At 39.8% G+C, this 24,126-nt stretch overlaps 1 long non-coding RNA gene across 5 annotated transcripts in view; it reads left to right on the forward strand.

Moving 5' to 3' along the window:
- The first annotated feature begins 9,267 nt into the window (after positions 1–9,267).
- The window catches only part of LOC109024560 (uncharacterized), a 34,064-nt gene continuing 19,205 nt past the window's right edge, over positions 9,268–24,126 (forward strand). For all 5 annotated transcript variants that reach the window (XR_008675092.1, XR_008675094.1, XR_008675093.1 and 2 more), the window contains exons 1-2: positions 9,268–9,458; positions 10,672–10,795. This is a non-coding gene — a long non-coding RNA (uncharacterized lncRNA). The remainder of the gene's footprint in view (positions 9,459–10,671; positions 10,796–24,126) is intronic.

Below are 24,126 nucleotides of genomic sequence, written 5' to 3' on the forward strand. Positions count from 1 at the left end.
AGCTCTTCAGAGGGATTAGGGGAGCCTGGGCATTTTCGCCTGGTTGGTGGGGTTGGCCAGGGCAGATTGTATGTTTAAAACCACCCTTGATACGGCATCCCAGTAGAATGGAAATAATTTGGACTCAAGCAGCTAAGGTTCAGCGTTTCACCTCCCCAGGGTGATCTCAAATAAGTCACTTCATCTTGGGCTTCAGTTTCCTTATCTGTAAGTTGGGGGTTGCAACAGCATTTAGCTCCCTGAGGTGCTGTGAAGAGTAAGTGAGTACAGTACTGAGCACAGAAGGCTCTGGATGGTCAATCTTATGGGAGGCAGAGAAGTATTTCTGATGCTTTTGAATTTCTGCTCTTTGGCCCAGTAGTTCCCTAATAGTGTACAAATGTCCTTTTTGGCAATTTTAAGTGAGAAATGTGGTCATTTCTTTCACTCCTTAAAAAAAAATTGGCCGAGGAATCTCAGAATACTAGAAGAGGGATGGATGACTTCAACATTTGTTTAGCCTGAGTCCCTTAGTTGTGGAAAAGATGCTTGTCTGTGGCCACATAGCATGGGAATGCAGAAGCAGGATTAGAATTCACTTTTCCTATTTGCCCTCTTGCACTTTCTAGGTGAAGATGGCAATGACGGCTGCAGTCCAAGCCCTAGTGGGGAGATGAGGAGCAGCCCCTCTCCTTAAAAATAAAGCCGGATTCCTAACATTCTCTTCAACCCACGGCTGTGCAGGGCAGAGTCTAAACACAGGAACTGGAACATAACAAATCCACTGACTGCCAGCTTTGATCTCACAAGGATGGAGTTGGGGAGGTGAAGAGAAAGTAAATGCTCTCTTGACTTTCCAAAGGAAAACAATTTTCTTTCTTGGTAACTGCAATTACTTGAAAACCATGTCAAAACAATAATGTGCCTCCAATAGTCTCCCAATCTCTCTCTCTCTCTCTCTCTCTCTCTCTCCCCTCTCCTCCTCCTCCCTGCTTCCTCTACCTTCTTCTCTTCCTTCTGCCTCCTTCGTTTTGCCCTGGTAATAAGGACCATGGACAGAGACACATAAGCTCCGCCCACACGCCCTTAGCTGACCTATGCTGGGAAAGAAGGGCAGTGGTCGATCAATACCCAAGATCAAGTGAGCTTAGCTCCTCACGTGAGCATTTCAGAAGGCATTGCTTTTTGGTTGCATTTCCTTGTAAGCTGGCGAGCTGCATACTGATGGACATTCTTGAGAAGCCTGGAGGGCACTCATCTCTCAGGGATGCCCTAGAAAGGTTGTCTGCACTAGTGAGATTTGCTGCTCATTCCAATTAAGGTCCTTCTAACTCCAAACCTCTTTGAATAATAAATAGATAATGAGACTGAGAAAAATAAAGAATATGTCATTAACAAAGCTGCAGACCACAGTTCATTGGCAATGTTGGGGCCAGTTAGCTCTATGATTGCTTGGACAACTGTGTCTGTACCTAAAACACCCAGTTAATGGTCATATTCCCACTGTCTGATCAGTGAACAGTCTGGGTGAGAGGTCACCAGATTCCAGCTCACATAGCTAAATAAGACCTTTTTGTAGGTTCTCTTCACTCTCATTTAATTACAGAAACAATTGTTTGAACAGATTAATATATCAATTTAGCAGAAGAATAACTGTACAAATGCAAAGCCCTTCCCAGGCCAGGATAATAAGAATGCAGCTCTCACCTCTGCCTTAATCAATCTTGTTTTATTTTAAGCTCACATTTGTGATCTATTTGGGGTTCACGTCTCTGTTATTCATGTCTTTAGAAATGTTGTCTTGTGGATGTGATGGGCAGTAACCAAAATAGTATCTACCCGATGAGACTCTCAGATCCTCGAGGGCAGAGTATTTACCTCACTTGCCTGTATACTGTCAAACACTTAGTAATTGTTCAGAAAATATAGAATGGATACATTAATAATGAATGAATGTTAAAAAGGAAGTTGAATTTAAGCCCAGTGAGGGTAACACTTTATGTCTTTTTTTTTCCTGTTGAAAACCCAACATCTAGAACAATGCTTGGTACATAGACGATGATCACTAACTACTTGTTTATTGTATGTGTGAGTGTGGAATGAATGAATAAGAGAACAAAGGCTCTTTTCTTTGCTAACTCTGGAAGTTAGAGAAAGTAATTTATTCATTTTTTAATAGATGAGGAAATGAAGTCTCAGAAGAATCAATTTATGAGAAGTCACTTGGTGAAGTGTAGAATGATATACAAATACATATCCATTATTAATTGACACAATAATGCTGTGAAACCACCACACACTTCAGCAGTGTACGGCAATAAATATTTATGGCTCAGGTAAGCTGGGCTAGGCTGGATGGTTCTTCTGGTCTCAGCTGGACTTTCCCTTTCTGAGCCTCAGTTTACTAATCTGTAAAATGGGCATGACAGTTGCAGAGCCCATTTTGTGAAGATTAAATAAGGCAATCTAGGACATGGGCTTAGTCTCTATGTCCTCAAATACTGAGGGCTGGCCAGGACTTGAGGGACATAATGGAGACAAAAATAGACACGATTCTTATTTCTGTTGGAAGCAGGATGGTGGGGGTGAGGGTATAGATAGACATCATACAAAGAAAGGTGGAATTGAGCTGTAATTGCTGCAGTGGAGGGAGGGTGCACGTTGTTCTCTGACAGTTTCCAGTGATAAATTTAACCTCATAAGGGAAGTCAGAGAATTCTTTCTTGAAGTGTCACTCTTAGGCTGACATCTGAAGAAGCGACACCTAGTAGGCACTCAATAAACGTTAATTACCATCATTATCCCTTTCTTCCTCACCACCAGAGGCCAACTTATGAGCAGGAAAGGGCAGGATTTAGCATTTGAGCACCAGCTATATGGCAGGCAATTTTCACATTATTATCTCATTTAACCATCACAACAGTCCCCCCCGGAAGTAGGTAGGATTGTTATTCTTCGCTGACACACTAAGTCTCAGATAGGTTCAAGCATTTTTAGAGGAACTGACAACACTGGGGTTAAAATCCAGGTCTTTGGGACTCCAAAGTCCTTTTCCCCTGTAGACACAGCATGTAGTTTACACCTTTGTGGTGTGCCTGATGGACAGTGGGAGCCTCCACTGAATCTCAGAACACTATCTGCAAACTCCTGTCTTTCCAAAGGTTGAGCACTGCCTGGAATGTCACCATTAGCTAGCCAGCTCTTTGGTCCTCTTTTTGGTAGGGTCCATTTTTGCCTATTTTATGACAGCCAAGAAAATAAAGCAGTTTCCCATGAGTGGAGACACACTTAAGATCTTAAGCAAAGGAAGAGCTGAATTTTGAGAAAGAAGAGAAATTTGGGAGGAGATACAGTAAAAGGCAAAATGAAGAATATACACAGACCCCTCCCTCTCCCCCAGAATATTAGAGAGTCCTGGGGACCATTTAATTCAACCCAGTCATTTAATGACTGAGAAACCTGAGGCTCAGAGAGGGTTAGGTATTTGCCCAAAGGCAAACAGCATATGACGTACAGAGTTAGGGACTTATTCCAGAATTTCTTAACTGCTTTTGTGCTTTTTTTCCCCTCTGCAAACTCCCTCCAGTTTGGGGGGTGGCTTAAAATCTCCTCAAGGAAGGCAGCAGATTTATGGGTTAATAAACATTTACAATGAGCTCCTGAAAAAACAGACTCAGGTAGACAGGAATTATTCATTCAAATTAACTATAAATTAAGATCAACCTAATTTAGGCCTATTAAAATGGAAAGCATATTATCTCTCATTCAAAGGAATTTGTATTTGATGCAAATAGAACAAGTTCCTAAACTTTAGAAATGTTCTTGGATTTTTCATCTCCGTAGTTAACCAACGAAGAATGGGTCCCCCATTTAAAAACAGGGGAACATAAGGAACAATAATTAGTTATGTAAATAATGTGGCATTCTTGTTTATAATTAGTTCAAGAATAAAATAAAATTCACGCATGTCACAGGACTAATTTTCGTATGCAAATGAACAATCAAAATTATAAATGGTAATAATGCAGTTTGGGAGATGTGACATTCTCAATTTATTAGCAGGGGTGCCAGTTACAGCTGATGATGGCTGACGTTGGGAGATTTCAAAGGTGCCTGGGCCTGGAAAATTCTCACCCATCAAGAGGAGAAAATCCAACTAAAATATTTTCACCCATTTTATGTCACTGATGGCTGCAAAGTGAACCCAGGGCGCCTCTGTGGCTGGAGAGAGAGGTGCTGCACCAGGGAGACAGGAGTCCAAGTGAATTTTTGAAAAGAATGCTCTGAAATTTGGCTGGTGAAAAAAGCAAAGACCAGGCATTGCAACCTGGGCTCTGACCTCAACAACGTGTGTCACCTTGGGCAGGCCCCCTTTGCTGCCTCCTAATTTCCCCATCTAGGGTGGAAGTTTTATTAAAGAGGAGGAGGGAGTTTTGAAATCAAACTGACTTGGAATCTTGGTTCTACCACTTGCTAACTGCAGGGCTTTCCTTAACCTTTCTACCTTACCTATCTGGACTCATGTAGCCTCATCTGGTAAGTGACAGCAATATTCTATATCTTTAGGCAGTGCCAAATTACCTTAAAGAAGGGCTAAGCACATGTTTGGGGCACTAGAAAAGTAGAGTACCAGGGGAAGAAAAAGTGTGAGATAATCAGGACGTCTAGAATCAAAAGCTGCTTAAATTTTGGCATTATGAGAGCATCATGTCATTCTGAAAAATAATTTAAAAGTACGTAATATATTTAATTGAAAATTATATATGGAATGTATGGGTGTGCATTATATATAGAATATGCTTTGCTCCTTGGAATGCTGTGAGATTGAATGCAATTATACATATAAAATAATTAACACAGTGCCTAGAAGTTGGAAGAACTCTGTAAATAGTTGTAGCAGCTACTGTTGGTAAATGAGTAAGCTACATTCCAAAATCTCTGCAGTCCTTTTTTAAGCCCCAGTGTTCTAGGATTCTGCCTGGTGGGAGGATGCTTAATTTCAGATAATAGCTGCATCAGGACCAACATGGGCCAATGGGGATTTCCAAAGAAGGATGGTCCAAAGCACGCTGGGAAGGTTGGCAGGATTTGCCCTAAGCATCACTGAAGTTGATGATATGATGAGACACAGCTCATCTGGTCTCAAACTATCTCCCCCAGCAGTCATGGTACCCAACATTTTGCAACTAGAAGCCCATATCTGCTAACTCACCAAGACTAGAAACCATTCATGATGTCACTATGATGTACATCATTTTACCTAAGATTTACTCATCTACCTATATCCATCCATCCATCCATCCATCCATCCATCCATCCATCCATCCATCCATCCAACATCAGGAACCTTCTGAAGGCTAACTGCACCATATGGTGGATATGATGGATAGATTTGAGTCCTCTTTCGTTGTTGGCACTCCAAATTTGGGATGGGAATTGTCATTGAGCAGCTATTCTGTGCTATCTAGACGCTTTAGACACATTATCCCACTTAATCCTAATGACGGCACTAAGAGCTATAGATAACAATGTTTATAAGGTAATAATAGCTATGATTTATTGAGTGTTTCTATGTACTGGCCACTGTGCTAAGCCTTTTATATGAGATATCACATTTAATGTCCCCAACAGTTTTGAGAAGAACTCTTATTTCTTTGATTTACCATTATTGCCCAGCTTCAGAAAGGTTAAGTGACTAGCCCAAGGTCACATGGCACGTTAGAGGTCAAAGCAAGCCTCTTTCCCTGGTCTTTGTAATTCCAGGTTGGTCACTGTCTGCTTCACCGTGCCTCTAGTTAACTGATTTTCTCTTGGAGGGAGGCATGCGGGCTCCCAACCTCACTAGACAATCATGGGAGGAGGAAAGACAAGAGCTTTCTCACAGAGTTAACTCTCCACTCCTTGCCCCCTGGGGAAGGGCACCCCCTCCTGAGCATCCTGACAGGTCAGCCTGCACTCAAAGTAGACTTTCGGGGGGCCCTTGATGGCTCCCAGATGGGAACACACACAGCTGTCAGGTGCTTCCGAGAGTCTCTGGATCCTAAGAGCACTGGGGGTGCCTGTAGGATTAATTGCTTCTCTGGCTTCCAGCAGGGAAGCGGGGTGTGGTAACAGCTTGGCTTGGTTAAGGATGAAGGGGCAGGCACACAGGTGGCAGAGAGCAGGCCTCTGTAGCACAGGATCAGAGGAAACTATGTGGCTGAGAACAGCTCCTGGCAGGTAGCGAAGCCCATGAGGACCTCACTTCCCCTAGAAGGAAGATGTCAGAAGCTGATGTCCTTTCCCCCTGTGCAGTTCTAAAATTACGTAGCTGGAAGAGGTGCCACAGGAAAACCTGTTTCTATCATGCTTATTCGTTCTGTGTGGTCTTCCTCCTTGTCTTTCTTACGATTCTTCTTCCACAGTTAATTTTTTTCAGGCACCTTCTATATCTCATGCTCTGGAAATACCAAGATGAACCATGCAGATCCTGACCCCATGGAGTTGAGAGTCTAGTGGGGGAAGACAGACATCATCAAATGCTGGCACAAATAAAGGCACATTTACTTGAGGGGTTGGATGTTAAGTCACGGAGGCACAGATTCTAGAGGAGCCAGTAGCAGGGCCTGAGCTTGGTCCAGGGTTGGCCAGGAAGGGCTTTCCTGCAGAAGTAATGCTTGCACTCAGGACCAAAAGATGACCAGGTGAAGAGTCACCTCACTCCTTGAAACCTCAGTTTCCTTCTTTGTAAAGTGGGATGATAGTAACACCTACATTCCAGGATATTTGTGAGGATAAACTGAGATGACACAGGTGAAAATGAGTAGTACGGAGTCTGGTACATAGTCAGTGCCCATCGTTTCATGGCTTTGGCCATAGTCCCTCGATGTGAAGTGAAGTTCCCATAGATTGGAAGGCCTATCGTTGACTTAGAAACCACTGCCCAAGGGACAAAGAAGAATGCAAGCCCACTATGTGAAATGGAAGCACACAGAAAAGGAAGGGCCTCACTCTGCTCTCTCTCTTCTGTGTGTGCATGTGTGTGTGTGTGTGTGTGTGTGTGTGTGTATGATGAGAAGTTTGCACAGAGAAGCTGGTGTTTAGGCCAGGTCCTGAATGGTAGATAGCAGTTTACAAGAGAAAAGGGGGAGGAAGGGTGTCGGAGATAAAAGGAACATCAATGCAAAGTGATACAAGGATGAGAATGAGTGTCATCCGCCTTGTCAGATGCCTGGGGAAATTCCAATGGGCACATGGAACAGATCCCCAAACAAAACAACCTTTAATAACACAATACTATTACTCCTAATGGCAATAACGGCAAAAGCAATAATCACAATGACCGCAATAGCAACAGCCGTTACCATGCATTGAGAGGTTACTCTCTTTCAGGCACTGTACATGGGTAACTTCACCTGAAATGCTGAAAATAAATCTTGCTCATTCTTTCCTGGGATATAGTGAATGACTTCATGCCCTACATTGTATGGGCTACCCACACAGGTGAGGAATTGAGGATACAGCCATGGAGGATTTTTCTGTTAAACCTCAGAAGGGATGCTCTCAATTTCTCCAAGGCTCTCCTGGGCAACATGAACGGTCCAGACAAGTTCATTCATTTTTTTGTTTTTCTGGAGGGTTAAATGGGGGATAGAGTATTCAGGAGGTAGGTTTAGCTCAGTCCAAGGATGGCTACGAAAAGCTGTGGTAGGGAGTGCTCTGACAAAGAGTTCCCTGTCGTGGGGATATTCAAGTGTAACTCGGTTAATTCCTTGTTGGGGATGTTCTGAGCATGGTCAGAACAAAGAGGAAGGGAAATTCAGGGGGAATTGGTCTAGAAGATCCCTTCAATTCCAGGATGCTGTGGTTTCAGAAAGGCAGGAATGATCTACCATGAAAGGTTTTTACAGCAGTAAGAAACATCATCATCTTGGCTTTGCCTGTCTCCAGGAGGCTTGAATGTGATTTGCATAACCACAGGGGGATGGATGTCTTGATCTTTCACAGTTTTTTTCCAGCCCTTAGAATCATTCTGGTCTTTGCTTGCAACCTCCTTTAGAACCATATCCTGAGCCACCTCCATCCTTCTCCCAAATTATTATAACAACTTCTGAGTAGGTCCCCTCGCACTCTATAATCTACCCTCCACACAGAAGCAAAAGCTATCATATAAAATAAAAATAGGATATATTTTCCCCCTACAGTTGTAACTTATGACCATGGCCATCCCCAACCCAACTGGTTCTCCCATTCCACCTCCCCTCACCAAATGTGCACAAACCACTCTCCCTTCTTTTCTGACCCACAAACATTCAGGGCTTTTGCATTTCCTCTGTCTGAGCCCTCTTCCCCTAGGACTTTGCAAGGCCAGTTTTTTTCTCATCATTAAATTCCCAGCTCAACTATCACCCCAGACAGGGCTCTCTGACCAGTCTCCAGTCACTCCATCCGGACGACCCTTTTAATTTTCCTTTCAGCATTTATCTAGCTGGGCCTGATGATGTGTGTCTGTAGTTTCAGCCACTCGGGAGGCTGAGGAAGGAGGATTGCTGGAGTCCAGGAGTTCAAGGCTGCAGTGAGCTGTGATCATCACTTTGCTCCAGCCTGGATGACAGAGCGAGACCCTGTCTCTAAAACATAAATAAATAGGCCAGGTTTGGTGGCTCATGCCTTTAATCCCAGCACTTTTGGAGGCCGAAGCCAGTGGATTGTTTGAGCGCAGGAATTTGAGACCAGCCTGGACAACAGGTGAAACCCTGTTTCTAGGAAAAGCAAAAATTAGCCAGGCATAGTGATACATACCTGTGGTCCCAGATACTCAGGAGGCTGATGTGAAAGGATCATTTGAGCCTGGGAAGTTGAGGCTGCAGTGAGCTGAGACTGCTCCACTGAACTCTAGCCTGGGCGGCAGAGTGAGACCCTGTCTCTAAATACATAAATAAAATAAATAAGTAAAGCACTTTTCAGTATCTTTCTGGAATTCTTATCTATTTGTTAACATATGTATGGTCTTTTTCTGCTGCTAAGAGGTGAAGCCAGCTGGACTTCCTGGGTCGAGTGGGGACTTGGAGAACTTTTCTGTCTAGTTAGAGGTTTGTAAATGCACCAATTAGCACTTTGTGTCTAGCTAAAGGATTGTAAATGCACCAATCAGCAACTCTGTAAAATGGACCAATCAGCAGTCTGTAAAATGGACCAATCAGCACTCTGTAAAATGGACCAATCAGCATTCTGTAAAATTGACCAATCAGCAGGATGTGGGAGGGGACAAATAAGGGAATAAAGCTGACCATCCCAGCCAGCGGGGGCGACCTGGTGGGGTCCACTTGCAGGCTGTGGAGGATTCGATCTTTTACTCTTGGAAATAAATCTTGCTGCTGCTGGCTCTCTGGGTGCGTGCCGCTTATAAGAGCTGTAACACTCACCAGGAAGGTCCGTGGTTTCATTCTGGAAGTCAGCAAGACCAAGAACCCACCGGAACCAACTACAGACACACTGCTGTACGTAAGCTTCTTGGGAGCAGGGTCTTGGTTTTTTTTCTTTCTTTCCTTCTTTTCTTCTTAACTTTCCCCCTTCCCCTTCCCTTTACCCTTTCCTTCCTTTCCTTCTTTTTTTTTTGAGACGTAGTCTTGCTCTGTTGCCCAGGCTGGAGCCCAGTGGCACAATCTCCACTCACTGCAACCTTTGCCTCCAGAGTTCAAGTAATTCTCCTGCCTCTGCCTCCCGAGTAGGTGGGATTACAGGTGCCTGCCACCACACCTGGTAAATTTTTTGCATTTTTACTAGAGACGGGATTTCACCATGTTGGCGAGGCTGGTCTCAAACTGCTGACCTGGTGATTAAATAAATTTGATTAATATATAACATACATGGAGAAAGATGTACAAGTCATACGTGTACAGTTCAACGAATTCTCTCAAACACACTCCTGTGTAACCAGCAATGAGCTCAAGACACTCAACATTTCCAGCCCCTACCTCAGTCCCCAACCCCCAAAATGTTCTCACATTCCCAAGTCGACTCCCCAAGGGTAACTGCCATGCTACCTTCCAACATGTAGATAAGTTTGTGCAGCTTTTGAACTCTTACGTGGGTAGACTCACACAACAGTATGTATGTTTGTGACCAGCCTGGCCAACATGAAACCCCGTCTCTGCCAAAAGTACAAAATCAGCAGGGCATGGTAGCCGGTGCCTGTAGCACCAGCTACTCAGGAGGCTGAGGCAGGAGAATAGCTTTAACTCGGGAGGCAGAGGTTGCAGTGAGCCGAGATCGCGCCATCACACTCCAACCTGGGAGAGAAGAGCGAGACTCCATCTCAAAAACAAACAAAAAACACACACAAAAAAACTACAAATACATACAAAAATCTAGATGAAATGGACAAATATAATTTTGAGTAAAAGAAGCCGGATGTAAAACATACATACTGTGTGAGTCTATCCACATAGAGTTCAAAAGCTGGAGAGACTTACCTACATGTTGGAAGGTAGCATGGTAGTTACCCTTGGGGAGTCGACTTGGGAATGTGAGAACATTTTGGGGGTTGGGGACTGAGGTAGGGGCTGGAAATGTTGAATGTCTTGAGCTCATTGCTGTTTACACAGGAGTGTGTTTGGTTTGGGAGAATTTGTTGAGCTATGCACGTATGACTTGTACATCTTTTTTCATGTATGTTATACATTAATTGAATTTATTTAAACATATTTGTAGGGTCCAGCTATGTACAAACTGAATCAAGATTCTATGTACATCAGAATCAAGAGAGAGTGAGTTATTGACATCACGGAGCGGTCTACATTCTAGTTCATGCGGTGGACCTGCTGGATGGCCTCAGGTAAGAGACTCATTTCCCTTATCTATAAATTGAGAATCCTAACTCTTTCCCCTAATCAAACCCAGCTGGTAAATTCCCCCTTCACCGCTCCCTTCTCCCCTCAAAGAGACAAGCCGTCTTTGCCATGTGCCTCTTTCTTTTTTCCACCCAGAGGTACCTTTCAAATGCTGGCCGAGAAAGGTGAGGCAAGGAGGGGCCCTGGCCTCCATCTCTGTGAATCCCACAGCCCTCCTCCTGAGATCTGCAGGGGTAGCATGAGATATTTAAAAGCTCAAATTGAAATCCTGTTAGAGCCAGGTCTTGTAAAGCCAAGTTCTCCAACCCCAGAACATCAGTATCTGTTTGCTGGTGTCATTTAGGGACCCCAGCTTTCCAAACCATTGACTGAAACTTTCTGTCAATCCAACACTTTTAGGGTAATTTAACTTAATAATACCTTTGTCGGCACTGGCGCCTGTATCTGAAGGGTGATTACCATAGAAGTTATTTTAGGTTGTTTAATGGAATGTAGTAAATTCTCAATTGACAGGGCAGATCCTCAGAATGGCTTTTCAAAGTGTTTACCTTTCAAAGCTTTCTCCCTCACTTTACCAAACTTACTACTTTGAGCCAGCGAAGACTTCATAAATTATTAGCAATTGTTCTCCCCTCTGTGTTCACATGCATCATTAATTCTTTGTAAAAAGTTCAAACTGTCCGGGGCTTAATTGTTATCACTTGGAGAACAGCTAGAAATGGATGCAGGCTGTATTATTTCTGTCAAAAATTTTGACTTATGGCACTTGATATTTTACCCAGCACATCACATCCTCGGTACAGGAGAGAGGAAAAAGGAGAGGGGGAGGAGAAAGAACATAAATGCGTCTTCTTGAAACAAAACAAATATAATAATACATATATTTCTGAGGAGAAAAGTCAAGGATTCATCTGACAAAATAATAGTTTTAATCCTCCAAAGAGAGAGGAGGAGGGCAGCATTAGGGGGGAATTTCTATTGTAAATTCTGTTGCCTCACACTGTACTTTTATTCTAAGTTTTGAAGGTTGTATAATTCTAGGAATCTAATGTTTAACGATTCTGAGATATTGAAATTTTATGAGTCCAAATTCCCAAGGTGTTTGATTTTAAGGATAAATTAATCCCACCGTCCAATATTCAGGACTGCTAAAAAGTATAGTAGAATTAGGAAGATATCGACAATAACCACAGAAATAGCTAAGCTTTGTTGAGACCTTAACCATATGCAGGCACTGTGCTGAGTGCTTCATGTGCAGCACCTTATTTTATTTTATTTTATTTTATTTTTTTGCTTTTGCTAATTTTTTAAAATTGTAGTTTAAGTTCTGGGGTACATGTGCAGAACGCGCAGGTTTGTTACATAGGTATACACATGCCAGGGTGGTTTGTTGCACCCATCAACCTGTCATCTACATCAGGTATTTCTCCTAATGCTGTCCGTCCCCTAGCCCCTCATCCCCCAACAGGCCCCAGTGTGTGATGTTCCCCTCCCTGTGTCCATGTATTCTCATTGTTCAACGCCCACTTATGAGTGAGAACATGCGGTGTTTGGTTTTCTGTTCTTCTGTTAGTTTGTTGAGAATGATGGTTTCCAGGTTCATCCATGTCCCTGTGATCCCATTACTGGGTATGTATCCAAAAGATTATAAATCATTCTACTATAAAGGCACATGCACACGTATGTTTATTGCAGCACTGTTCACAGTAGCAAAGACTTGGAACCAACCCAAATGCCCATCAATGATAGACTGGATAAAGAAAATGTGGCACATATACATGATGGAATACTATGTAGCAGCACCTTATTTAATCTTCATGTCACTGTAAAGTAGGTACTGTTATTAACCCCTTATATAGCTGGGAAAACTGAGGCACAGAGAGGGTAAGTAACTTACTCAGGGACACACAGCTGGTAAAAAGCAGAGTTAAACTCTGACTTCAGGTCCTGTGTGTGTAGAACTTACATATATTGTGCCCCATCTCAAGACGCTGCTCTTTTGCCCCACCTGGCATGCTGTGGATCAGTGTAGAAGTGATCCACATTGGTATATGAGTCTATTGTCAGACTACCCCTGAGGCAACCCAGCCCTGACCTGCTTTTTGTTTGTGTTGACATTGCTCATCCAGTCCAGCAGATCACCCTTTCCCATACATTCTACAAGGTCACCTCCTCCAAGAAGGCTTCAGTCCTGCCGCACCATCCTTCGAATCCTCACAACAGTTGGTACCAGGGAAAGAGATAATGAGGCAGTCTAGTAGGCTGGCCGAAAGCATGGACTATGGGGTCAGATCCCTTTGGTTGGGATCTTACTTCTGCCACTAAATCCATGCGCTAAGCTTCAGTTAGGCAAGCCATTTCAGTCTCAGCTTTCACATCTGTAAAATGGATATAACCACCCCTGCCTCACAGAACTGTTGTGAAGAGGAAGGGAGGTGCTCCAAGGGAGCTCTGTTTACTGCTTCACAACAGTCAGTGCTCCATACATGTCGGCTGTTGTTCTCTCTTGTCTTGTAGTGGTCTCGTACTGAGAGTTTTGTACATTAAAGTATGAGTCAGTATTTTTTTTCCTAGTCAACATTTATTTTCAATGAGATTTGGAAATTACCAAATAATTCAAGGCGAAAGTATGTTAAACTATATTTTTAAAAATTGTATTTTTGACAAGTGACCATTATATATATTTATGAGGTACAATGAGATGTTTTGATTATGTTTATCTTGTGGAATGATTAAATCAAGCTAATTAACACATCTATCACCTCATTTACTTACCATTTTTTGTGGTGAAAGCATTTAAAATCTTGTCTTTTTAGCAATTTTGAAATTATATATTACATTATTGTTTATTATTGTCACCATTCTATACAATAGGTCACTGAAGCTTATTCCTTCTGTCAGCTGAAACCTTGTACCCTTTGATCACTCTCTCCTCTTTCTCTACCCACCTGCTTCCCCCAGCCTCTGGTAACCACCATTCTATGCTCTACTTCTATGAGTTCAACTTCTTTAGATTTCACATATAACTGAGATCATGCAGTGTGTGTCTTTCTGTGTCTGGCTTATTTCACTTGGCCTAATGTTCTCCAGGTTCACTGAAGCAAATGACAGGATTTCCCTCATTGTAAAGGCTAAACTGTATTCCATTGTGTACATACACCACATTTTTTTAATCCATTCATCTGATGTTGGACATTAAGGTTGCTTCCATATCTTAACTATTGTGAATTACATTTCAATGAACATAGGAGTGGAAATATCTCTTGGGCATAGGATTTCAATTCCTTTGGATATACACCCCATATGGTAATCCTATTTTTAGTTTTCTGAGGAACTCCCATACTGTTTTCCCTAATGGCTGTATTAATTTACTTTCCCACCAACAGTGCACAAGGGTTCACTTTTTTCCATACCCACATCAACTTATTATGTCTTCTCAATAATAGCATTCTAACAAATTGTGATGATATATCATTGTGGTTTTAATTTGCATTTCCCTGATGATTAGCGATGACCAGCACTTTTTAATTCCTCATTTGTCCATTTGTAGGTCTTCTTCTGAGAAATGTCTATTTAGGTCCTTTGCTAATTTTTTGATTGGGTTATTTTATTTTCTTGTTATTGAGTTGTGTTTCTTATATATTTTTTATGTTAGCTCCTTATCTGACGTATGGTTTGCAGATATTTTTTCCCAGTCCTTGAGTTGTGTCTTTACTCTATCAATTGTTTCCTTTGCTGTGCAGAATCTTTTTAGTTTGATGTAACTCCATTTGTTTGTTTTTGCTTTTGTTGCCCATGCTTTCGGAATCATACGTAAGAAATATTTGCCCAGACCAATATTCTGGAGCATTTCTCTTATGTCCCCTCATAGATTCACAGACTCAGGTCTCATGTTTAAGTCTTTAATCCATCTTGAGTTGATTTTTGTATATGGTGTGAGGTAGGGTACAATTTCACTCTTCTGCTTGTTGACATCCAGTTTTCCCAACACCATTAATTGAAGAAGCTATCTTTTCCCCATTGTGTGTTCTTGGTGCTTTTGTCAAAACTGAGTAGACCATAAATGTGTGGGTTCACTTCTGAACTCTGTTCTGTTCTGTTGGTCAATGTGTCTGTTTATATGCCAATGCCATGCTTTGATTACTATAGCTATGTAATAGATTTTGACGTCAGGTAGTGCAATGCCTCCAGCTTTGATTTTTTTGCTCAAGATGCCTTTGGTTATTTGAGGTCTTTTGTGGTTCTATACAAGTTTTAGGATTGTTTTTTCTTTGCTCTGAAAAATGACTTTGAAATTTTGATAGGGCTTGCATTGAATCTGTACATCACTTTGGGTAGTATGGACATTTTAACAATATTAATTCCCAATCCATGAACACAAAAACATTTCCATTTCCAGTCATGCACTCCATAATGACATTTCAGTTAGTTGACAATGAACTGCATAGACAAAAGTGGTCTCCTAAGATTATAATGGAGCTGAAAAATCCCTATTTCCTAGTGACATCTTGATGATCCTGACCCTGTGTAGATAACTAGGCTAATGTGTGTGTGTGTCTCCTAGTTTTTAAGAAAAAAGTTTAAAAAGTAAAAAAAAAAAATACTAGAAAAAGCTTAAAGAATAAGTATATAAAGAAAGAAAATATTTTTGTACCCTGTACAATGTGTATTTTACACTATTATCACAAAAGAGTCAAAAAGTTAATAAAATTAAAAATTTTATGAAGTAAAAATGTTGCCATAACTCTAAGGTTAATTTATTATTGAAGAAAAAATGTTTTAACCTAAATTTAGGGCAGCCTAAGTGTTCACTGTTTATAAAGTCTGCAGTAGTGTACAGTAATGTCCTAGGCCTTCACATTCATTGAGCACTTACTCACTGACTCACCCAGAGCAACTTCCAGTCTGCAAGTTCCATTCCTGCTAAGGGCCCTATACAGTTGTACCATTTTTTATCTTTCATGCTGTATTCGTATTGTACCTTTTCTATGTTTAGATACACAAATACCATCGTGTTAAAATTGGCTATGGTATTTATTGAAGTTATGTACTGGATGTGTTGGTAGCCTAGGAGCAGTAGGCTCTACTTTGCAGCCTAGGTGTGTGGTAGGCTATTCCAGCTGGGTTTGTACAAATATACTCTATGATGTTTGCACAGAAACAAAATTGCCTAACCACACAGTTCTTAGAACATACTCCCATCATTAAGTAACACATGACTATATTTGTGTCTTCTACATTTTCTCTCATCAATGTCTTATGGTTTGTAGTATACAGATCTTTCACCTTCTTGGTAAAATTTACTCCTACATTTGTTTGTTTGTTCAAGGCAGGGTCTCAGTCTGTCACCCAGGCTGGAGTGCAGTGGTGGGTTCATAGCTCACTGCAGCCTTGACCTCCTGAGCTCAAGTGATCCTCCCACCTCAACCTCCCAAGTAGCTGGGACTACAGGCACACATCACCATGCCTAGCTAGTTTATATATATATATATATTTTTGTAGATATATGATTTTGTCATATTTCCCAGGCTGGTCTCGAACTCCTGGGCTCCAGCAATCTACCCACCTGGGCCTCCCAAAGTGCTGGTATTACAGGCATGAGCCATCGCGCCCGGCTACTCCTAAGTATTTTAGCTTTTCTTTTTGGGACTATTGTGAGTGCGTTAGATTTCTTAATTTCTTTTTCAGATAGTTGATTGTTGGTGTAAAGAAATGCTACTGATTTTTGTGTATTGATTTTGCACACTGCAAATTTACTGAGTTTGTTTGTCAGCTCAGCTCTAACAGTTTTTTTCATGGAGTCTTTGGAGTTTTCTGCATGTAAGATCATGTCATTAGCAAACAGAGACTATTTCCCTTCTTCCTTTCCTATTTGGTTGCCTCCTATTTCTTTTTCTTGTCTAATTGCTCTGGCTAGAACATCCAGTGTTGTGTTGACTAGAAGTGTTGAGAGTGGGCATTCTTGTCTTATTCCTGATCTTAGAGGAAAAGTTTTCAACTTTTCACCATTGTATATTATGTTATTGGTGGGTTTTTCATCTATGGGCTTTGTTGTGTTGCAGTACATTCCTCCTATTCCTAAAAGAGGATGCTGAATTTTGTCAAATGTATTTCTGCATCCATGAAGATGACAACATGATTTTTATCCTCCTCTTAATATGCCATATCACATTTATGGATTTGCATATGTTGAGCCAAGGATCAATATATTATGAGCATTTACTATGGGATCAGTGTCTGTGTTGAAGGTTTTCTGTTTGTGACATCACTTGACCTTCATGACCATTCTCTGAGCCAGTGAATACTCCATTCTGCAAATGATGAGACTGAATCTCAGAGAAGTTAATCATCCTGACAGTAGTGGGAAGCCTGTGTTTGTCCACTTTTCTGCAGTGCCAAAAAGGGAGAGTGATGTCTTTCTCTTCTCCTTGTCCTCCTCCAGAAGCTCAATGAAGAATACCTGGGAGAAGTCCCCTGGCTGACCATTGTCCTATTTTTGGACCTTGGTCAGGGAGGTAGAGACATTGTCTGTCTGTGTCAGGTGCTGGTAAGGAGCAATGTTTCTTGGATGACTCTGAGGTGCTTGGATTTTATGCACCGCCTTCTGCTTGTTTCTCTCTTGTTGCTGATCTTCATGGGCTTCCTTTCTTAGTGAGGCAGAAAGAGAGAAGGGCAGGAGTTTCTTCTGGATTGAGGGTATGGGAGGCTGGGAACAGTTGGGCCAGGAGACAGAACACAGGGGCTTGAGTTGTGGCCTTGTCATCTGTATGACTTTGGGAACATCCCTTTCTCTTTGTAAACACTGGTTTCGATAACTGCAAAAATATATGCATTAGATAAACATCTCAGTGGCTCTTCCATACTGCTTCTGTTTTGAAGCAGTGGAACCAGCTACTCTAATGAAATCATTATCAGAAAACCTTACACTTAAGTCAGATACAAGAGGAGTGGCTATGGATGGAGAGGGAGTAGGGGTGTTGATTCCACTCCCTCGCCCCACTCTGGTCCCCGAGGTACTTTCAATGAGCACCGGTGTTCCATAAAGTACAGTTTAAAAAGAGATAACCCAATGATCTCTGACCTACGCATTTCAGTGCTAAGCGGGTACAGTGGTCTTGGCCATTTGTTTTATATATGCTTTGGAATATGGCTGTACAATTCCCCCCAGTTCACAAACCTACCTCTGCCTCAAGTCCTGTGCATGGACTCTCAGGTCCCTATGTTGCCATCTTTCTAGATGCCTCTTTGCTTTCTTGCTGAGTGAGGAAGTGCCACTATCAACAAAGGGGGTGAGAACATTTTGGCAAATCATAGCACATCAGAGATTGTCTGGGCTAGTGGTCTACATGTTGGTGTCTTGGTAGCTTTCATGGAAGGAAGAGGAAGGGTGGGGGCCCACCATCCCTGCCTTTACAGAGCACCTGCACTCTGATTTCCTTCCATATGGAACTGAGCTTTTAAAATTAGTTTTGCTTTTAAAATTAGTGTTTTATTTTCCTCTATTTCACACAGAAAGTGGTAGAGACTAATACAGAGGAATGCTGAAGCTGGTTCATTCTGGCTCACAAGAACCTATTGTGCTGGAGAGGATGTGGAGAAACAGGAACACTTTTACACTGTTCGTGGGACTGTAAACTAGTTCAACCATTGTGGAAGTCAGTGTGGCGATTCCTCAGGGATCTAGAACTAGAAATACCATTTGACCCAGCCATCCCATTACTGGGTATATACCCAAAGGATTATAAATCATGCTGCTATAAAGACACATGCACACGTATGTTTATCGCGGCACTATTCGCAATAGCAAAGACTTGGAACCAACCTAAATGTCCAACAATGATAGACTGGATTAAGAAAATGTGGCACATATACACCATGGAATACTATGCAGCCATAAAAAATGACGAGTTCACGTCCTTTGCAGGGGCATGGATGAAACTGGAAGCCATCATTCTCAGCAAACTGTCAAACTATTGCAAGGACAGAAAACCAAACACCGGATGTTCTCACTCATAGGTGGGAATTGAACAATGAGAACACATGGACACAGGAAGGGGAACATCACACACCGGGGACTGTTGTGGGGTGGGGGGAGGGGGGAGGGATAGCACTAGGAGATATACCTAATGCTAAATGACGAGTTAATGGGTGCAGCACACCAACATGGCACATGTATACATATGTAACAAACCTGCACGTTGTGCACATGTATCCTAAAACTTAAAGTATAATAATAATAAAATTAAAAAAAAAAAAGAACCGATTGCGTGCAGCTTTTCCCCTACTCTGTAATCAGTGAAATCAAATTGATAGCTTGGAATTGGCCATGGTGGGAGTATTTACATCATAAAAATTGGCCAACACTACAAATCAGGGTTTTCTCCTAGAAAAGCCAGTTGTTAAACATTTACCGGCCAGGTGCGGTGGCTCACACCTGTAATCCCAGCACTTTGGGGGGCCGAGTTGGGCAGATCACCTGAAGTCGGGAGTTTGAGACCAGCCTGACCAACATGGAGAAACCCTGTCTCTACTAAAAATACAAAATTAGCTGGGCATGGTGGCGCATGCCTATAGTCCCAGCTACTTGGGAGGCTGAGGCAGGAGAATCACTTGAACCCGGGAGGCAGAGGTTCTGGTGAGCCGAGATCGCACCATTGCACTCCAGCCTGGGCAGCAAGAGCGAAACTCCATCTCAAAAAAAAAAAAAAAAAATTACCAGCATACCACCAGACTAATATTAATGATATAACAAACACTTGTGTACCCACCACCTAGCTTCTAGCTTTGACATCTTGACATATTGCTATATTTGTTTCAGACCTTTTATTTTAAAGTTAAAATAATACAAAGGCAATTGGTCCTATCTGTATTACCCTCTACAATCCCATTCATTTGCTTTCTGTTCCAGAAATACAGTCCTATCCCAAACTTAGTGTTTATCATGTTTTAAAAATATTTTTACTACATATGTGTCCATAAATAATACATGGTATTGTTTTGCATATTCTTAGATTTATATCCATGATATTATACCATATGTATCATTCCACAACTTTTATTTTTAAATACATTTTACGTTTTTTTGAAAGGTTTATACATGTTGATATATGTAATTCTAGTTCATTCATTTTAATTTCTATATGGTGTTCCATTGTATAAATATATTAACATTAATTTATTCTTTTTTCATTGATGGACATGTAGGCTGTTTCCAATTTTTATACACGTGTTCTGGTACACATATGCAGCAGCTTTTAGGATATATACTTAGAAGTAGAATTTCTAGGTGAAAGGATATGCATGTATTAATCTCTGCTAGATTTTGCCAAATTGCTCCCCAAAATGATTGTACAAATTTACCCTCCCACCAGCAGTAGATGAGAGTTCTTGCCAGCAATTGATATTGTCAGATGGTTTAATATTTTCCAAGTGATATCTCTTTGTAAAATGATATCTCTTTGTGGGTTTAATTTGCATTTCCCTGGTTACTAGTGAGATTGTATCTTTATTTATGTTCCTTGGTCATTTATTTTTCTCTTTTATGTATTACCTATTCATTTCTTATGCCACTTTCCCCCTACAGTGTTTTTTATCTTTTTGTAAATCAATTCTAAAAATATATTCTGGTTACTAATTCTTTATGATTATATAAAGTGAAGTTTTTTTTCTGCCAGTACATTCTTTGTCTTTCAATATTGTATGAGATGTCTTTGGCTGTGTAAAAGTTTTAAAATTTAATCTAGTCGCATTTATCAATCTTTTATTGTATGATTTGTGCTTCTGTGTCTGGTTTAACAGTCCATCCTGAGGCTATATCTTTCTATAATTTATTACAGAAAATTTATATGATTTACTGTACAATTTAAAGGTTTTAGTATTGTCTGTTAGGTCGTTAATCAACCTAGATTAACAATCAACTTGTTTTCGTGTAATGTGTGAGGTAGGGATCTAATTTATTAATTTTTCGTATATGCATCCAGTTTTCCCAGTACAATTTAAGAAACAGTCCCTCTTTTCATCTCTCACTTTCAGTAATGTTTTGTAGATTTTAGTGTGGTTAACTTGGATGTGGTTCATTAGGTTTATTTCTAGGTATTTGATATTTTTGATGCTCTTACAGTTTTATGATTTTCTTAAAATTGTATTTTCAATTTGTTTATTGCTGATATATAGAAATAAAATTGATCTTTGTATGTTGATCCTGTATCCAGTAACACTGTTAAATTGAACTAAATTGAACTAGTAATGCTAATAGTTTATAGATATTTTTGGATCTTCTGCATATGCAATCATATTACCAGTGAATAAAGACAATTTTATTTCTTCACTCTCAGTTCTTAAGCCTTCAATTTCTTATTCTTTCCTGCTCTTTTGGCTAGAATACTCAGTATGTGCTGAATAGAAGAAGATAATGCTTGGTGATAGCAGGCATTCTGGTCTAGTTTCCATTTTGTGGGGAAATGTTTCTGTGTTTCACCATTAAGAATAATATTTGTGGCCGGGCGTGGTGGCTCACACCTGTTATCCCAGCACTTTAAGAGGCCGAGGTGGGCGAATCACGAGGTCAGGAGTTCGAGACCAGCCTGGCCAACATGGTGAAACCCTGTCTCTACCAAAAATACGAAAAATTAGCTGGGCGTAGTCGCGGGCTCCTGTAATCCCAGCTACTCAGGAGGCTGAGGCAGGAGAATCGCTTGAACCCGGGAGGTGGAGGTTGCAGTGAGCCAAGATCGTGCCACTGCACTGCAGCCTGGGCAACAGAGTGAGACTCCATCTAAAAAAAAAATAATAATAATGTTTGATCTTTATTTCATTTTTTTTTACGAAATTAAAGATTATTCCCCACTATTTCTACTTAAAAGATTTTAACCATGAATGTCCATTGAATTTTGTCAAATGATATTCTATATCTACTGAGGTGATTATATGATTGTTCTCTTTCTTGTTGAAGTGGAAAATTACACTACATGATCACAGTATTTCTAGAATAAATATCAATTAGTCATGATGTATCATAGCTTTTATTTACCACTGATTTGATTCACAGAATTATATTTGGGCTTTTTGCCTGTAAGTTCATGAGAAAGCCTGGTTTGTAATTTTTATTTTTTGTACTTTTCTGGTTTCAACATCAGAGTTATTCTGGCCCCATGAACAATACTGGGAAGTGTTTTAAAAAATATTATCTGGAATAGTTTGTGGAAAATCGGTGTTATTTCTTTCTTAAATATAAAGAAGAGTTGACTGTGAATTTATCTAGATTTGAGGTTTTCTTATGAGAAGTTTTAAATGATACGTTCAATTTTTTGATAGATTTTGGACTGTTCAGATTTTCAATTCATTCTTTTGTTAGCATTGCAAAGGTGGATTTTTTTTGAGGAATTTGTCCATTGCAATTCAGGTTGTCAAATTTATTGGTTTAAACTCTTCACAACATCTTATTATCTTTTAGACATCTATAGAGTCTGAAGTGATTATGGTATTGACAGGTTTCTCTCTCCTTTTTTCTTAATTGCTCTTGCCTGAAATTTGTCAAGTTTATTAACATTAACAAGTTTATAAACTAACTTCTGGTATTATTACTGTTTTGTTTTGAACACTTTTATTAAATTTCTGCTATCTTTATTATTTCCTTTCTTCTGCTTTCTGGCATTTGACTTAGTCTTGTTCTAGCTTTTTGAGATGGAAGAATAAATTATTAATTTTTGTCTTTCTTTTTTAACAATATATGCATTTTGAGGATAGGGAGATCCCTGTATTCTCTGCTTTACTTGGATCTCATGTTTTGATATGCCATAGCTTCAGTATCATTAATTAAAATAATTTTAATTTTTCTTCTTGATTTTTGACGCAGAGATTGGAGTATATGGTTTAATTTCTAAGCAGCTGGGGATTTCTTGGTAATCCATTTGGTATTAATTTAATTCCTATTTCTTTTGGGCTCCCCAGCATTTATTTGGTCATGTGGCATATAAATGTTATACGTGGATATAAAAAGAATGTATCATTGTTGGGTGTGATGTTCTCTATTTGTCAATCCAGTGAAAGTTAACTGTGTTATTCTGATCTTTGTCATTGTTGAGCTTTTATTTTATTGCTCTATCAGTTATTGTGAAGGATGTGTTAAATTCTTTCAACATTATTATGCATTTGTCTATGTCTCTCTTAATTCAATTTTTACATTATTGATATATTTTGCATAATATTTTAAGCTATGTTACCAGATGCATACCAATTTAGGATTGTGACATACTCATCTTCCTCTGGGATTTACTCTTCCATATTTTCGGTTATACTTTCTGCCTTTAATGTCTACTTTTATGTTAGAATGGCTGAACCAGCTTCCTTTTTGGTTAATGTTTGCATAGCACATCTTTTTACGTTTCTGTATTTTCAATCTTTTTATATAGTTATGTTTAAAGTATGTCTCTTATAAGCAGCATATACTTTTCTTTTTAATTGAGCCTAACAATCTTTGCCTTCTATTTGAAATATTTCCTTTACATTTAAATAATTACTCTGTTAAATTACATGAAACTATAAACGTTTAAAATTACATAATTTTATAAATTTCATAGTTTTACTTTTATAGTTTATATATTATGTTATATGATTTTAGAGTGTAAGTTTTACATAGATTTATTACATTTATTAAATATTTTACATATTTATGTAATATTGTAAATAAAATTGCATTTTTAAAATTTATTTTCTAGTTGTTCAGTGATAGCGTGTAAAAATACTATTGATTTTTGCTAAATTCACTTATTATAAGGACAGCAAATAAAAACAGCTTTTCTTCTCCCTTTCCAGTTTGTATGCCTTTTATTTCTTTTTCTTGTCTTATTTCAGTGGCTGTGATAGCTCGGACAATGTTAAATTACAAAGTGGTAAGAGTGGACATTCTTGTCTTTTTTCTAATCTTAGAGAAAATGATAACTATTCCGGCATTACTTTTGTCAGTTGTGGATTTTTTTACATGCTCTTTGTAAATTTGAGAAAGCTTTTTTCTATCTACAGTTTGTTGGAAGTTTTTATCACAAATGGCTGCTAAATTTGAAAATAATTTTCTGTATCAGTTGAGACAATCATATGAAGTTTTTTCCTTTATTCTTATAAAATCATGAATTGTGTTGTTTAATTTTCAGACATTAAGTCACTTTGCATTCCTGGGTTAAACCTCACTTGGTTACGATGTATTGTCTTCTCGTATATTGCTGCATTCACTTTTATAATATTTTGTTCAGAATCATTGCACCGATGTCCATAATGAATAATGGCATGCATTATTCTCTTTCTGTATTTTTTTCATCTA

The sequence above is a fragment of the Gorilla gorilla genome, chromosome 23, assembly GCF_029281585.2.
Source record: "Gorilla gorilla gorilla isolate KB3781 chromosome 23, NHGRI_mGorGor1-v2.1_pri, whole genome shotgun sequence".
NCBI classification, from domain to species: Eukaryota; Metazoa; Chordata; class Mammalia; order Primates; family Hominidae; genus Gorilla; species Gorilla gorilla.